We start from the raw sequence: 17,903 nt of genomic DNA on the forward strand, positions 1-17,903 counted from the left end.
TGGACTGACACAGTGGCTGCAACAATGGGCTCAAGCATAACAGCGATTGTGAGGAGGGATCAGGACCGGGCAGTTTTTCATTTTGTTGTACATAGGGTTGCTATGAGTTGGAACTGACTCGATGGCCCCTAACAACAACAACAGAAAAGAATAACTAGACTTGTGTTGCTGAATGGTGATGCCTCGAAAAGAAAGAGGGCATGGAAACATTATGTACTAAAGGAGGTAAAAAAATAAATAAATAAAGGGCAAGAAGAAAGACCCAAGAGAAAAACTTGCTTATTTAAAATTTTATCTCAAGACAGCCTTGAGTTCCGGGTAAAAAGTTAGAGTTTGAAGGAAGCTAGTTTTCCTTACAGGGCAAGGTCCGCCAGCTGTGGAATCCGGTACACACATACCAATATCTACAAGATTCTCCCATACCAACCAATGCAAACTATTAGTGAAAAAGATTTTCTGAATTTTCTGTGCCAGGATTTTAAGCCTCATAGTCTATGAAAAACGTGTTGATAAACAAATTCTCTGTAGGAGAAATAGCAGTCTGGTTTGCTCAAGACTCAGAAGGTTCCTGGGATACAGGTCATGCGTTTTAAAATAGGAAGACCTGGGCAAACTAGAAAAAGTTGGTCACTCTAGACATTCCATGAGAATTAAGCCTCTACATAGTGGCAAATTGTTTAGAACATTGCTTTGCACTTAGTGGATTCTCAGTAAATATTTGTTGAATGAATATAGAAGTGAATGAATATTTTTGTTACATAGGAAAAAGTGTGAGGATCATCTAAGGGAAATAGCCAAGTTCTTGTCTATTGCCCTTGGATCTGTGCTTAGGCTGGCAGTTTCTAGTGAGACAGGGCCACTATAAGGGAGGCCAAGGACAAAGAGGCCCTCAGGACTAAGAGAAAGGCATGATGAGAAACACTGAAGATGCACTCCCGATGAAACATCCTGAGTATTTGGAGAATGGGGTGGTCCTTTTAAAGGACTTATGATGACGACTCCTGCTAGTGTTCTGGTGAGCTAGGTGAATGCAGACCTCCAAGCTTCCCCTTCTAGTTTTTCTACTTTTGGTGAGTTTTAGTAGTAGAAATGGAACTATTGTAAAACGTACTGTTCTCCTACACAATTTGAAGATTTAAGGATAGTCATGGATTTTTCTTGCAGAAAACTTCAATTCTATAGCCTTGTTTTAAGTGTTTTCAGAATATGAGCATGTCAGAACACGGTAGGGTGGAGCAGAGAGAGGTAGGGATGTTGCCTGTCCCATAGCATATATTTCCTGTGTTATTTAGAAGAGGTGGTGATATTTTGATGGGAGATGTTTCAAAATAGGGACTTAGCACCTTATAATAGAGCATAGTCAACATAAAGGGAGATAGTTTTAATCCCATAGTGTATTTCAAATCATTTTATAAAGGAGCAAAAGAGTCAAGGGAAGTATGTAAAGGTAAAGAAGATTCAATTTTGTTCCTTCTTATGCCTTCTTTTGCTCAATGCTGAGCAGTCTTTATTTCCCAGTTATGTTTTTTAAAAATAATAGTATCCACACTAATAGCATTACCAGTTGGAACATTTTCCTGATTCTTAAAAGAGAGTCTAATTTATTTGAATGGATTTTTTCACTTTTATTTATGTGATATGATTCTGGAATAGCCAAAACAAATCATCTTTTTTTAAGAATTAAGGGGGAAATATAACATCAGCTACACTAAATTCACCTACTCTGCAGTCAGGGATCAATCTGAAAATTCCTGTTTGTGACTCACAGTACGCTTTTACAGAGTGTTTGATGCTGAGCAGCTGGAAAGGGGGATTTATTGGCACAATTTAAAAAGTTTTCAAGTCATTTAAGGAGACCAAATAAATCCTTTTCTCATTTATTTTTTTTTAAACTGTTCTCTGTTTGCATCATAAAAGACAAGAGAGATGTGCAATTTAAAAAAGAAAATGTTAGAAATGCATAACACATGGAAATATGGCAAGTTCTACAGTATGCTTGCTACCTTCCAGAAATAACCCCACACTTCCCATACAATGAAAAAGGCATGTGTTGCAAAATCCCCTTGGACGATGGCAAAGGAAAACAGATTTAGTCAGAACTGAGGTGACAATAAGGTTTAATCAAATGCAGATAGTGAAGAGATAAATTCAATCTATAAACCATAACAGGGCAGCATGACAGACTGGGTTTTAATCCTATTACATGGAAGGAAGGTACATGCTAAGCTGGAAATCACTGCAATTACCTACACTGATGATTTACAGAATGGGTGAGAAAAAAAGTAATGAAACCAATTTCTCTCTTGCTTGCACTGAAGGCTTTCTCAGAGCTTTAAGTGGAAAGAATGGTAGAAGATAACAGAGGAATCTAATGCTGAAAAAAAAAAGCTATAAAGACATTCAGAAATCTTTTTAAATAATCAGAACAGAATACAGAGAGAACAATGAAACTGAAAAATTAGCAAGTCCCATATATGAAGCACTTTTCTATAAGAATTCTTTACAGATCATCCATTTATGCTGTGTACCTTCTTTTGGCCCTCCACCTCTTCATTTAACGGACTGGGGAATATTCCATTACAAAAGATGATATGGTTGATGTTCTTCAGCTCCCAACATTCACCATGGTTCTCTCTGAGGTTCCATTTGAGAGGGTCATTGTTTTCCTACTTGATCACTCTTGTCCTTAAAATACACTTTCTCACATTGGAATAAATCTTCAGTATTCTCTTTCCTGTCTAAGATAAATATTTCTAATTAGATCTATTTTCTCTACCAGTGGAAAATTAAAGAATACCACCTTTGTGAAATGAGCCTGGCATGCAGAGAAAACAACGAGTGGCTACAATGAGATCATTATCCTACAGTTGGAGCCCTGGTGGCACATTGGTTAAGAGCTTGGCTGCTAACCAAAAGGTGAGCAGTTGGAATCCACCAGCCTCTCCTTGGAAACCCTATGGGGCAGCTCTACTCTATAGTGAGTCAGAGTAGACTCCACGGCAATGAGTTTTTTTATTGTTTATTCTACAATTGCTATGTTTATCACCCCCCTCCTCTGTATAAAGCAGGTGCCAACTTCTGGGTCCTAAGTCCTTCTGCAGCAAATCACCTCTCTTTCAGAGCTTCAGAACCTTACCTGTGACCTCCTAATTTAACCCCTTTGGTCTGGCCCTTCTGTGAGTAATTGCCATTCCTGACATTTATTTCTCTTACAAATCTTGTCTCAATGGATCTGCCTCCTTTTTTGTTAGGTGCCGTCAGTGGATTCTGATTCTTAGCAGCCCGATAGGACAGAGTAGAACTGCCCCATAGGGTTTGCTAGGCTGCCATCATTATAGGAACAGGTTGCCAGATCTTTTCTCCTGTGGAGCAGCTGGTGGGTTTGAACCATCAACTTTTGGTTAGCAGCCATTTTGCCACCAGGACCCCTTTCTACCTTCCTACTCCTCTGTCTTGGAAGAAGTACAATCAGAATTCTCCTTAGAAGCAAGGATGGCAAGAGTACATCTCACATGCTTTGGACATGTTATCAGGAGGGAGCAGTCCCTGGAGAAGGACATCATGCTTGGTAAAGTAGAAAGTCAGCGAAGAAGAGGAAGACCCTCAATGATGGCTGCAGCAATGGGATTAAACATAATGATTGCAAAGATGGCACAGGACCGGGCAGTGGTTTGTTCTGTTGTACATAGGGTCACTATAAGTCAGAACTGACTCAACAGCACCTAACAACACCAACTCCTATGTTACCGCCTTCCCTGCCTTCCCCACTCTCACCCCCACCCCTCCAACACCAACACAACCACTGCTCATTGTGGGGAAAACCCTGCCCAGACAGCTAGTACCTCTGAGTTAAGGCAATCATCTCCTCCCAATGAAATCTGTCTATAAGCTTTGTCTTTACTTAGATGTGTTGGGAAAAGTGTAGAATAGGTAGGGACAACTGTTATTTAATCACAAAATCCTGTGAGTTATTTATCCATTGAGGGACTTGCCTGCCGATTTATGATAATAAGTTCACAGGGAAAATACTGCTTAAGCCAAGAGCCCCTGAGTCACTAGAGTGGGTGAAAATTCTAACCCTTTCTACCAGTCCCAAATTTACCAGTCTTTCTGATAAGTCTCAAATCACAGGTATCTCAGCTCTTTTGGAAAGAAATTACTTCCCACTTGAATATGTTGGGTAGTTAAAGGGGAATTGATGAACTTCCTCCAGAATTTTTTATCTTATAAACCCCACAGGAGTCTAATTACCATTAAATATTGGACTCCAAGTGACTATTGGCTTGCTAAATTAACCAAACCCATAACTTAGCTGTGTCCCACGCTGTCAGTGAAATGAGAAAGGCTCCCTGTGAGACAGCTGCCCTAGGGAGATCGGTGGCTCTTCTGTTCACCTAACCAGGGCTTTATGTCATCATTTTCCTTAGGAAACTGTTCAGGATCTTCCTAAGCCACCCCCAAGTTCCTCAAGTGTCATGGATTGAATTGTGTCCCCCCAAAAATGCGTGTATCAATTTGGCTAGGCCATGATTCCCAGTGTTGTGTGGTTGTCCTCTATTTTGTGATTGTAATTTTACATTAAAGAGGATTAAAGTGGGATTGTAACATCACCCTTACCCAGGTCACATCCCTGATCCAATGTAAAGGAAGTTTCCCTGGGGTGTGGCCTGTACCACCTTTTATCTCTCAAGAGGTAAAAGGAAAGGGAAGCAAGCAGAGAGAGGGGGACCTCATACCGCCAAGAAAGGAGCACCGGGAACAGAGCATGTCCTTTAGACCTGAGGTTTCTGCACAGAGAAGCTCCTAGTCCAGGGGAAGACTGATGATGACAAGGACCTTCCTCCAGAGCCAACAGAGAGAGAAAGCCTTCCCCTGGAGCTGACGCCCTGAATTTAGACTTCTAGCCTACTAGACTGTGAGAAAATAAATTTCTCTTTGTGAAAGCCATCCACTTGTGGTATTTCTGTTAGAGCAGCACCAGATGACTAAGACATCAAGTATGGTGGTCAAGGAGGATCAAAAGAATAGGTCAGGTAACGTTATTTTTGTTTTGCTATTTTCTACGTGGAGGCAAAGACTAAAGATTTTTTCACCTCTTTCATTTTGATGGAAGGTGTCTTTGGATCACACCTGTCTAACCCATCCCGAGAGACTTTATTAAGTTCTGATTTAGCAATAATAGGAATTGAGGAAATTTGAAGCTTAAATATAATAACTACCTGTCATGACTGGTTAAAAATATGACAGTAATGCCACAGTGCAACAATACTTGCCACTAATCAGAACATCTTCTTCCCTAACTTCTGCAGTCTAAGTAAAATCCAGCATCCATGGCAATTGTTTCACCACACACTCATCTCAGGTCACTCCACCTGAACCTCTGAGATTCTAAAGAAGCTTTAGGCCTCCGAGGTCAAGGTACCATGCCATAGTCAGATTCTGGAACACTGTCAATCATCACTTACTCACTTGTGTGCAATTATAAAGAAGAAGGCTTTCAGCTAATTAGAAAAAAGCTGTTCAATCCATCAAAAACTACCTTATGCTTAGAGAGAGGAAAAACACACTTTTTTTTAATGTAACATTATGAGAAAGTCAATTTTTCAAATAGAGAAATACTTTGTGAAAGCTGTAATGTTTGTAGGAAAAAGGACTGGATCACCAGAATTTGTTTCCCCCCCAGTGTGGAAAGGTTTCCTTATAGTATATTCTGAGTTCCCTATTATGCTAATTTTATTTAAATTTTGCAGGCTATAGTAGGGCAGGAGAGAGCAGGGCTTTGATGAGCTGGACTTCCAGAACTCAGGGTGTGGGACTAAGTTAGGTCAAGGATGGCAGCTGGTTCTAGGGGGCGGCACTAAGGGGGAAACTGCATCAGGTGTTCAGAGTTGTTATTGCTGTCTGCTGTGAGGTCGACCCTCGACTCATGGCGACCCCAAGCACAACCCTCCATAGAGTTGGCTGATTTTTTGGAAGTAGATCTCCAGTTCTTTCTTCCTAGTCAGTCTTGGTCTAGGCTCTCCGCTGAAACCTGTTCAGCCTCATAGCAACACCAAGTCTTCACTGACAGACAGGCAGTGGCTGTGCATGAAATGGCATTGGCCAGAACCAAGGTGTCCCTCTTGCCAAGCCAGCTAGTTGTCATTAGGTTGCTTTTGAATCATGGAGACTCCATGTGTCAGAGTAGAACTGTGCTCCATAGAATTTTCAATGGCTGATTTTCAGAAGTAGATTGCCAGGTCTTTCTCCCGAGGCATCTCTGGTTGGGCTCGAACTGCCAACCTTTTAGCATTAACAGATTAAAAAGGACTGTTGTATGTAAATGAGCCCCAGTGGCTCAGTGATTAAAGCCCTTAGCTGCTAACTGAAATGTCAGTGGTTCAAACCCACCAGCTGCTCTGCAGGAGAAAGATATGGCAGTCTTCTTCCATAAAGATTTACAGCTGCTAAAATGTTCTTGGTCTCTGTATAGTTTCGACATGAGCACAATTAAGTGGTCTGGGATTCCCATTCTTCGAAATGTTATCCATAATTTGTTATGATCCACACAGTCGAATGCCTTTGCATAGTCAATAAAACACAGGTAAACATCTTTCTGGTATTCTCTGCTTTCAGCCAAGATCCATCTGCCATCTGACATCAACAATGATATATATACCTTGTTCCAAGTCCTCTTCTGAATCTGCCTTGAATTTCTGGCAGTTCCCTGTTGATCTACTACTGCAACAGCTTTTGAATAATCTTCAGCAAAATTTTACTTGAGTGTGATATTAATGATATTGTTTAATAATGTATGCATTCTGTTGGATCACTTTTCTTTGGAATGGGTACAGATATTCATATCTTCCAGTCAGTTGGCCAGGTAGCTGTCTTCCAAATTTCTTGGCATAGACAAGTGAGTGTTTCCAGCACTGCATCCGTTTATTGAAACATCTTAATCGATTAAAAAAAAAAAAAAAAAAAAGCCCTTTTCTCGTCAATGCCTTCAGTGCAGCTTGGACCTCTTCCTTCAATACCACCAGTTCTTGATCATATGCTACCTCCTGAAATGATTGAACATTGACCAATTCTTTTTGATACAGTGACTTTGTGTATTCCTTCCATCTTCTTTTGATGTTTCCTGCATCATTTAATATTTTCCCCATAGAATCCTTCAATATTGCAATTCAAGCCTTGAATTTTTTCTTCAGTTCATTCGGCTTGAAAAATGTCGAGCGTGTTCTTCCCTTTTGGTTTTCTAACTCAGGTCTTTGCATGTTTCATTATATTACTTTACTTTGTCTTCTCAAGTCGCCCTGTGAAGAAATCTTCTGTTCAGCTCTTTTACTTCATCATTTCTTCCTTTCACTTTAGCTACTCGACATTGAAGAACAAGTTTCAGAGTCTCTCGGACATCCATTTTGGTCTTTTCTTTCCTGTCTTTTTAATGGCCTCTTGATCTTTTCATGTATGATGCCCTTGATGTCATTCCACAACTTGTCTGGTCTTCATTTATTAGAGTTCAATGTGTCAAATATATTCTTGAGATGGTCTCTAAATTCAGGTGGGAGATACTCAAGGTCATACTTTTGCTCTCATGTAGTTAATTTAATTAATATATTTGCTAGTGTTGAACCAATCTTGCACTCCTGGAATAAACTCAAAGTAATAATGATGCAGTATACTTTTTTTTCTATATGTATTTCCGAATTTAATTTGCTAGTATTTTGTTAGGACTCTTGCATATCTACACATGAATCAGAGTGGTCTGTAATTTTCCTTTTCATATTGTCTTTAACAAATATTGGTCTTAGCCTCATAAAATGTGTGGTGGAGTATTTTATTTTGTTTGCATCAGAAAGAGTTTGCATACAACTGGATTTATTTTATTTTTATTCTCTTGACAAGTTTTATGTAGCTCAGTGTAAAACACTTTGGGAAATTTTTAAACAAGTATTTTCTTCATATTACTGTTTATGCTTTTCTACTTAATAGAGTCAAGTTTGGGAAATTTATATTTTTCTAAGAATATGTTAATTTTATCTAAATTTTCAAATTGGGAATAAAAGTTTTTATAGTATTAGCTTATTTTTAAAATCTCTTTTGAATCTTTTTATTTATAATATTGTTCATATGTGTCATTTCTATCTCACTCTCCTTTTCTTTGTCCTTAAAAAATCTTGCCACTTAAAAATTTTTTTGTTAATATTTTCAAAGTGTCAACTCTGGTTTTCTTCATCCTCTTTGTGTTGACTTAGTCCCTCCTCCTCCCGTCATTAATTATTGCCCATCTTTTTATTTCCTTCCATTTCTTTTTCTTTTCTCCCTCTTTTTATTTTGGCTGATATTTTTTTAACTTCTCAAGTTGTATGCTTAGCTCATTGACTTTCACCATTTCTCATTTCTAATACAAGTATTTAAGGTTAAACATGTTCTTTAATATTGCTGTAGCTATGGTTCAGAAGTTTTGATATGCAATTTTTCATTATCTTTCAGTTCTAAGTATTTTGTAGTTTCCTTCATGATTTCTTCTTAGTAATTGAATATTTGGATGTGGCTTTGGGATTTCCAAATTATGATTATTTTAAAGATTTGTCTTCTTGTTATGAATGTGTACCTCAGTTGTGTGAAGAACAGACACTCTGGTGTGCATAATATAGATTCTTTAAAATCCTTACAGGTTTTGGCCCAGACTTTGCCTTTATCATTTGTTGATTTTTTTTTTTTTAATGTCTCCACTTCTTCTAGAGAAAATTTATCCAGAGAAATAAAAAACAAACGAACAAACAAAAACGTCAGTTCAAACTTCTGTGAAACACTTGTGGTAAGTGCTTTAGTTATGTAAATAATCCCTCCAAATATTATATCTCCCTTCCTTCTTTGAATAACTCCAAGATGACTATCCAGCACTTGACATATTTGAGAGCTAAGCAAATCTGTCACATGGTGACAATGTGCTAAAGCATAGTCCCTCTAATAGATAACTTATCACCTGACTTCCATTCAGGACTTCAGGTTAGTTAATTCTGTTTTTGCCCCTCTCAATCTTTGGTCACCACTAAAAAGCTCAACTTCTTCTGATTCTCTCTTCTTTCTCTCCCATCCTCATTTATCCTCTGCTTCCTCCCAACCTTCAGTTCTCCTACTGACTTATTACCATTATGCCCTCCTGAATCCCAGGATTCATTTTAAATCTAAATGATAAAACTCTTCAGAGTCTTCTTCTTAATCTTTATTACTCCCTGAAACTGTAAGTGAAGAGGACTTTTGCTGTTGTTTTGTTTATTTGTAGCCAGCTCTCTCAACTAATCCTGTTGATTGTTCCTTCCTTCTTTTTTTTTAATTAAATTTTATTTTATTGTTGTACTTCAAGTGATTACAATTCAAGTTAGTCTCTCATACAAAAATTTATACATACATTGTTATGTGATTCTGATTGCTCTCTCTCTACTGTGACAGCACATTCCTCCTTCCCACCCCTGATTTCCCACGTCCATTCAACCAGCTCCTCACCCTCTCTGCCATCTCATCTCACCTCCAGGCCAAAGCTGCCCATTTAGTCTCATGTATCTACTTCAGCTAAGAAGCACACTCTTCACGAGTATTTTATGTCTCATAGTCCAGTCTCATCTTTGACTGACGAGTTGGCCTCTGAAATGATTTTAGTGCTGGGTTGATGAAGTGTCCAGGGGCCATACTCTCTGGGGTTCCTCCAGTCTCAATCAGACCATTAAGTCTAGTCTTTTTCACTAGAATTTGAGTTCTGCACCCTGCTTTTCTCTTGCTCCAACAGGGACTCTCTGTTGTGTTCCCTGTCAGGGCGGTCATTGGTGGTAGCCAGGCACCATCTAGTTCTTCTGGTCTCAGGTTGTTGCAGTCTCCTGATTATGTGACCCTGGTTCCTTCCTTGGAAGAGTTGTTTACGTTTACTATCTCCTGTCTTCACTTTCCAATCATTTTTCAATCCATAGTATCAGAGCTTTAGCTCTTGCCTTTCTCTGCAGAGAGACTGAAGATTCCTGACTGTGGCCTGAGCAGGACCCCCTGCCCACAGATGACCAAATTACAGACAGCACAGGAATGGTGTCTATCCTTTGTCTGTGCCTAGGTCCTTGACCCAATCTTAGGACCTGTCCCTGATGACTGAGCTAAAACCAGTCTTCTTCAGCTAACCCACATAGAGTTTAGGTGCAGTTTATTCCAAGATATTTTGTTTCCAGGGATGTTTGTGAATCACATCCATTCTCTATAAGGCATACCACATAATCTTCCATAAATGCAAATCCGGTCATTTATCCCCTACTTAAAACATTTCAGTGACTCCCAAGACCTCCAAGATGAAGTTCAAATCCCTTAAGAATGGTTTACAAATTTCTGCACCATCCATGCAAGGCTCCTGTCTCAGATTCAACTCTACTCTGCCTTTACAGTTAACTTTTGTTCTATCCCTGTTGCGCTCTCTGCAGTTCCATTTCAGTACCCAACTTTTTCTTCTAGGCTTGCACATACTGGTCACTCTGAAATGCCTCTCTCTGCCTGGTCACCTCCCACTAATCCTTAAGGCCGAGACTTAGACATCATTCCCTGTAGTAAGCTTTATCTGATACCACCTCCTTCCCACTAGGTCTGGAATAGGTACTCCCCCTAAGTGTTCCCAAAATTAAACAAAAAGTAAATACCCTGGGCATCCTGTCTCAGTGCCCTTACCACACTGTATGAAAGTTGAATGTTTATGCATTTATATCCCCACTGGACTCTAAGTTCTATGAAAGTAGAGGCTGGATGTATCTTATTCACTATTGTTTCCCTTATCTCTGGCACACAGTACACTCACAATAAATATTTGATGAGTAGATGTTATGTTCAGAATTCCAATAGTTCAATACAGATTGGGAAATATTTGGTTTAGGTTTATTAGAATCAGATATAAAAGACTGAGGATTCTTTTGTTCCTGCTCAGCTAGTTTTTAATCATCTAATCATTGTCAGCCTCAGTTTCCTACTTTATAAGGAAATAATTGATTTTCTCACAGGGATATTGAGAGAATTGAATGAGATAATGAATATGAAATTGCTTTATAAAGTACAAAACACTATACAAATGGAAGGTGTTATTATAATCAGACTTTATTCTAGTTGATTGATTGATTATATTTAAACTGAAGATCATTTGCACTTAAGTGCTTCAGAAGCCAAGCATTTCTATTTAATTTTTTTTTTCAAAATTTCTTATTAGGAAATGAAATGTTTAACCTTTTATTTAAGGGAATCTCAGGCATCAGAGGAGATTTTTTTTTTTAAGCAAGTAAACTGGATTATGGAGTAGTGGTTGGGAAGTTAAGACCACTGGATTGTGATTCTAGATGCTTTTGGGAGAGAAGAAGCTCAGTCCTTCCAGGCTACTTCAAGGTAACACATACTGCCTTATTCCGCCCCAGTGCTAATAGGGCAGCAGACCTCTGGTCTACTTGAGGGCTTTCTCAATCATTCTCTGCCTATTAGGGATAGTTTCCCATGTCATCTAACTCTAACCTACCTAACATTTTTCCCCTTCATCCTCATTTCACCTTTATCTCCATTCTCTAGACATTCTGAGATATCTACATTTATATTATATTATTTAAGGTTGAATCTCAAGTTTTTCATGTTGTTAGCTCCCTTAGTTGAAATCCTGGAATATATTCCCATACTTCTAAAGAGTTCTTGTTTCTGTCCAAAAATTACTCTCCTTTATAGAGGAATTATGATATTTAGAACTTTTATGACTTGGTGCCAAGCAAGACCTCTTATGTTACCAGAACCCCGAAACCAAACCCACTGCAGTCAAGCTGATTCCAACTGGTAGTGACTCCATAGGGTTTCCAAGGCTGTAATCTTTATGGAATCAGACTGCCACATCCTTCTCCCATGGAGCCACTGGTGGTTTTGAACTACTGACCTTCGGTTAGCAGTTGAGCGCTTTAACCACTGGGTAGCCAGGGCTTCTCTTATGTCACAATAAGAGCATTATCCTCTTCTAGCCTTTTATTTTTCACAAAATTCCAGAGAGAAGAGCATGACAATGGGCTTGCCCCTTTGTTATCTCCTTTTCTCTCTCCATCAAATAAGGGAAGACTGGGAAAGGGAGAGAAGTATGACCTTCCTCCCACTGGCCCATGTCTATCATTTTAGGACTACAAGTTCCTATGACACCATCCTCTTATCCTTCTACCTTTTAATTCCATGACTTCCCTCTGTAAGGCAGAGTATAACAACCAGTGGTCCATGGCACCATTGTCAATCATGAAGTGAATGGCAGGGCCTGGGTTTTCAGTCTGTTTATCCTCGTGCGTCCTACAGACAGCATCATTTTCTCTGTGTTTCTTGAGAAAGGTGATTGCACAATGCTTAATGGACAGTACTTACATGGTAAGGTGTTCAGGAAATCCTAATCAGTATTTACTTTTTGGCAGCTGCAATGTTACAGTAGGACACCAGGTGTCCTGTTTTTATAAGAACCCTAAAAGTTGTCTGAAGTTCCTAGGTGGCAAGAACAGTTTGCGCTTGACTGCTAACCTAAAAGGTGGCCATCGAACTTAGCCAGTAGTACCACAGAAGACAGGCGTGACGATCTGCCTCCATGAAGATTACAGCCAAGAAAACCCTATGGAGCAGTTCTACTCTGTAACACGTGGGGTTGTCATGAGTCAGAATCGATCTGACAGCAATAAGAACAGCAAACAAAAGTTGGCTGAAAGAAATGCTGAAGAGGCCTCTAAGACTACAGATGAGCCACTGAATACTGGGGTTTAGACTCATACACAAAGATCAGGCATGAGTGAGTGGTAAAATAATGACTGTTTTTTAATCTTCTGGGTAGGCAGGAAACTTATCCCAATGTTTAGTAAAGTAGAAACATTTGGACTCTCTCCTGGGACAATATCTTGGCCAGCAAGTGGTATTTTATTTAGTTAGGCACTTGGTGATATAACAGAAATATTCTACAACTCAACTCTGGGGGAGTTTGTCTTAAATTGCTTGAAAAAATAAAACTTGTGAGAGAATTTACACAGTCAGGACATCCTTGGGAAGCCAGATAAAAATCCTAAAAGGACACTCTCTTTTCATTTGGAGGAGGTTTTCTCAACCTTGCCACCATTGACATTTGGAGCCATGTAGTTCTTTGTTGTGATGGCTGCCCTGTGCACTGCAGGATGTTTAACAGCATCACTGACCTCTCTATCCACTAGATATCAATAGAACCTCCTCCTTTACTAGTGACAACCAAAGTGTCTCCAGAAATTGTCAAGAACCACTGCTTTAGAGGAAGCAGTGGCAAAGCCAGCATTCTTGGAAAAGTGTTATCAGTAGTGATAGCTGCAGTAACCAGTGATGATTGAAATTATTGAACAATGGAGGGGAGGATGGCAGCAGCCACAGCAGCAGGGGTGATTTATTAGGCTCTGAAGATAATAGGTGAGCCACAAAGAATACTGATGGAGCTAGGAGGGGACACACAGAGCTTAGGGCCTCAATAACTATGCTAGGTGAAATTCTGGAATCAAGGATCTATGACCTTGACTGTCAGCCCGTTGCCCCCTCTGAGGCACTGTGACCTACGGGCATGAAGGTCATATACTTTCCATCATCACTCACTCATTGATGAATGCTACTATAGTCCAGTCAGACCCCTGGTGGCACAGTGGTTAAGAACTTGGCGGCTAACCAAAAGTTTGAATCTACCAATCGTTCCTTGAAAACCCTATAGGGCAGTTCTACTCTGTCCTGTAGGGTCGCTGTCTTAGTTATCTAGTGCTGCTATAACAGAAATACCACAAACGGATGGCTTTAACAAGAGAAATTTATTCTCTCACAGTCTGGTAGGCTACAAGTCCAAATTCAGGGTGTCATCTCCAGGGGAAGGCTTTCCTTTCTCTGTTAGCTCTGGAGGAAGGTCCTTGTCATCAATCTTCCCCTGGTCCAGGAGCTTCTCAATGCAGGGACCCAGAGTCCAAAGGACCTGCTATTCTCCTGGCTCTTGTTTCTTGGTGGTTTGAGGTCCCCCTGTCTCTCTGTTCGCTTCTTTCTTTTATATTTCAAAGGAGATGGGCTTAAGACATAATCTAATCTTGTACATCTCATCAACGTGCCTGCTGCTAATCCATCACATTAACATCACAGTGATAGGATTCTCAACACACAGGAAAATCATCACATCAGATGACAAAACGGTGGACAGTCACACTATACTGGGAATCATGGCCTAGCCAAACTGATACACATATTTATACGGGACACAATTCAATCCATGACAGTTGCTACGAGTCAGAATCAACTCAACGGCAATGAATTTGATTTTTTGTTTGTTTGTTTCCAGTCCAGTCAGGAGCCCTGGTGGCACAACGGTTAAGTGCTCAACTACTAACCAAAAAGTTGGAGGTTCAAACCCACCCAGCAGCTCCTAGAGAGAAAAGACCTGGCAATTTGCATCCAACTCATAGCAACCTCATGTGACAGAGTAGAACTGCTCCATAGGGTTTTCTAGGCTGTATAGGTAGTCCCTGACTTATGATGCATTCGAGTTATGACGAGCTGCACATATAACCATCTGTTTTTTTCCTTTTTTTGTACATCTTATCTTTAGAAATATGTACTACATACAATGTTACAGGGCATTATTTGCTGATGTTATCATTCTCAGATGTTCACTCACAGATGTTCAAAGATCAGGTTTATAAAGATACTGATAAGAGGTAATCATAATGAAAACTTAAAAAAAAAGAGGTATTCGACTTATGTCAGAACTGACTTAAGATAGTCTTCGGAAAGGAACCTTGTTTTAAATTGAGGACTAGAAAACCCTATGGGACAGTTCTACTCCATCACATGGCATTGCTATGAGTTGGAATAGACTTGATAGCAGCTAACAACAACAACGCAGTCAAGTCACTGTGTTAGGTACTGAGGTGAAAATGAATGAACACGACCATTGTACCTAAGACAGACATGCAAACCAACAATTATGTATGTTAATAATCAATTTCATGGTGACATGTATAAGTTACACGGGTAAAACAAGAGTAATACTCCATCATGCCTTAGGAAGTTAGGGGAAGCTTTACAAAGAATGTAATGTGTAATTTGAGACTGAAGGATCAATGGAAATAATTTGGCAGGTCGATTTGGAAGATACATAAAAACTGTTCAAGGTAGAGGGAACAATGTGTAAATATCCTGTGTTCTTGGACCAACACAAACTATGTATTTGTGTTGTGTCATGACACTACCAGAGGTCACCTTTATGAGGGAAATTGGAAATATATGGGTAAGATGGTTACTTCTGCAATTACTACTGAAGTTTTAATGTTTCTGTTTTCACGGAAACATGTGATCTGCCAAAAAGAAAAGTACACATAGACTCAATGCCTCCTTGCTAATGGAACACTGGATAGACATTTTGTATGGGTGGGAAACAGAGAGCAAAATGCAGCAAAGCCAAGTATCTGTTGTAAATTCAGTCCCACCGGACAGGTCACTGTGTTCTGAGCTTGCCACCTGATTCACATACGAGGACGATGGGAGGATGAGTGGCGAAAGATCAAGACAAATCCGTCTTCACAGAAAAAAGATCAAGTGAACATATAAGCCCTTACTGACAGCATGTCAGGATTTCAGTTTTCTATGCAGCAGTTTACTTTCTAACTACTACTGCTACTATTATTACTATTACTGTTTTTTAAGGAGCCCTGGTGGCGCAATGACTAAGAGCTAGGCTACTAACCCAAAGGTTGGAGGTTGGAACCCACTCAGTGGTTCCATGGGATAAAAGACCTGGCCATCTGCTCCCATAAAGTTTACCCTGTTGCCAGTTACCGTTACCTGTTGCCATTGAGTTGATTCCGATTCATGGTGACCCTATAGGACAGAGTAGAACTGCCCGTTATGGTTTCCAAGGAGTGGCGGGTGGATTCGAACTGCCGACACCTTGGTTAGCAGCTGAGCTCTTAACCACTGTGCCACCAGGGCTCTCCCATAAAATTACAACCTAGGAAATCCTATGCGGTAGATCTTCTCTATCACATGGGGTCACTATGCGTCTGAATCGACTGGACCACACCTAACAACAACAACAACACATTATTGTTTTTAATGAGGATCTGAAACTTGTGTCTTGAAAAAGACCAACTTTCCCTTTTTCCTAGTCTTCCTCCCTTTTTTCATTTTGCATTGATATGCTAATCCCCTCCATGAGTCAGTAAAGTTGGAAAGGTTAAATTCGCTGAAAAGATGCCCTTTCTTCGGTCTGAAGAAAAGTGCCAGTATCCTGAAGCAGCACAGATCTTTAATAAATAAAGTAAAGTCCCTGTTTTTATCCACCCTAATGTTCTGTTCAAGGGCAGTGGTGGTTCAGTGGAAGAATTCTTGCCTTGCATGTGGGTGACCAGGGTTCGATTCCCAGCCAGTGCACCTCATGCACGGCCACCACCTGTGTTTCAGGGGAATCTTTGCAGGTTTCAGCGGAACTTCCAGACTAAGACAGACTAGGAAGAAAGGCCCCATGATCTCCTTCTGAAAATTAGCCAGTGAAAACCCTATGGATCACAGCAATTCGATCCTGTTGTACATGGGGTCGCCATGATTCAGGGGTGACTGGACAGCAGCTAACAACAACAAAGTTCCATTCTAACACTGGGACAGGAAAGTAGTGTGAATACAGTGTAGTCCACAGCAATCAAAGTCATTGTTCTATCCATTCAGCCAGTCCATAACTCCTGCTTAATTGGTGCAGAATAACAGAAAGAACCTATGAGGCTCCTGACCTGCTGTCTTAGTTAGGAAGGGATTCGCACATGTTTGGACTCTGATTGTCCCTCTCATGACTTCCATTATGTTCCCCTTCAATAGTTAAAAAGGAAAGTATTTCAATACCCTTATTCCGATGCTGCATATAATTCAGGTTGAATTTTGTCATACAATTGTATTTTAAATATTTATAAACCTCAGCTTAATTTCCAAATCAGTTTTCTCCACATACAAACCATTTACGTACGAAATACACAAAGAAAGAAAGGTCTTAAAGGAATAAAAATTAGAAAGCAAAAAAAAAAGAAAAAGTCCCTTACAATGTTAAAAATTAGGTTTACTAACAGTTGTCATGTGTCTATGTCAACCTTAGATATTTTCAGGCAATTTTCATAATAAAAATGTCTATCATAATATCTATTTTAGAAGAAATTTTACAATAGACTTCATTAATTCTAATATTTTGCATCCATATATCTTTTCATATTTAGAAAAGTACTGAAGGACTTGTCACACAGTTGTTTTTTTTCTTCTTACAGTATTGCTTGCTAATATTGAATAGATAAGATTTATTATCTCACCTTCACATTGATTTTATTTTATTTTTTCCTTTAAAGGGCACTGCATGTAATATGGTAAAATATGTTAAGACAGATTTCATGTTTTGACACAAGTAATAAAATAGAAAATCCAAAGCTGCTGTTGCAGCCCTCATCATCGTTTCTGCTTCCCCAAGCTCTTTTTCTTTTTTATTGTACTTTAGATGAAGGTTTACAGAACAAATACTTTCTCATTAAACAGTATACATATTGTTTTATGACAATGGTTAACAACCCCACGACATGTCTACACTGCCCCTTCTCAACCTTGGGTTCCCTATCACCAGCTTTCCTGTCCCCTCTTGCCTTCTAGTCCTTGTTCCTGTACTGCTGTGCCCCATTAGTCTCATTTTGTTTTATGGGGTTGTCTAATCTTTGGCTGAAGGGTGAGCCTCAGGAGTGACCTCATTACTGAGCTAAAAGGGTGTCTGAGGGTCATACTCTCGGGGTTTCTCCAGTCTCTGTCAGGCCAGTAAGTCTGGTCTTTTTTTGTGAGTTAGAATTTTGTTCTACATTTTTCTCCAGCTCTGTCCGGGACCCTCT

Source organism: Trichechus manatus, unplaced genomic scaffold (assembly GCF_000243295.1).
Source record: "Trichechus manatus latirostris isolate Lorelei unplaced genomic scaffold, TriManLat1.0 scaffold00094, whole genome shotgun sequence".
Taxonomy (NCBI): Eukaryota; Metazoa; Chordata; class Mammalia; order Sirenia; family Trichechidae; genus Trichechus; species Trichechus manatus.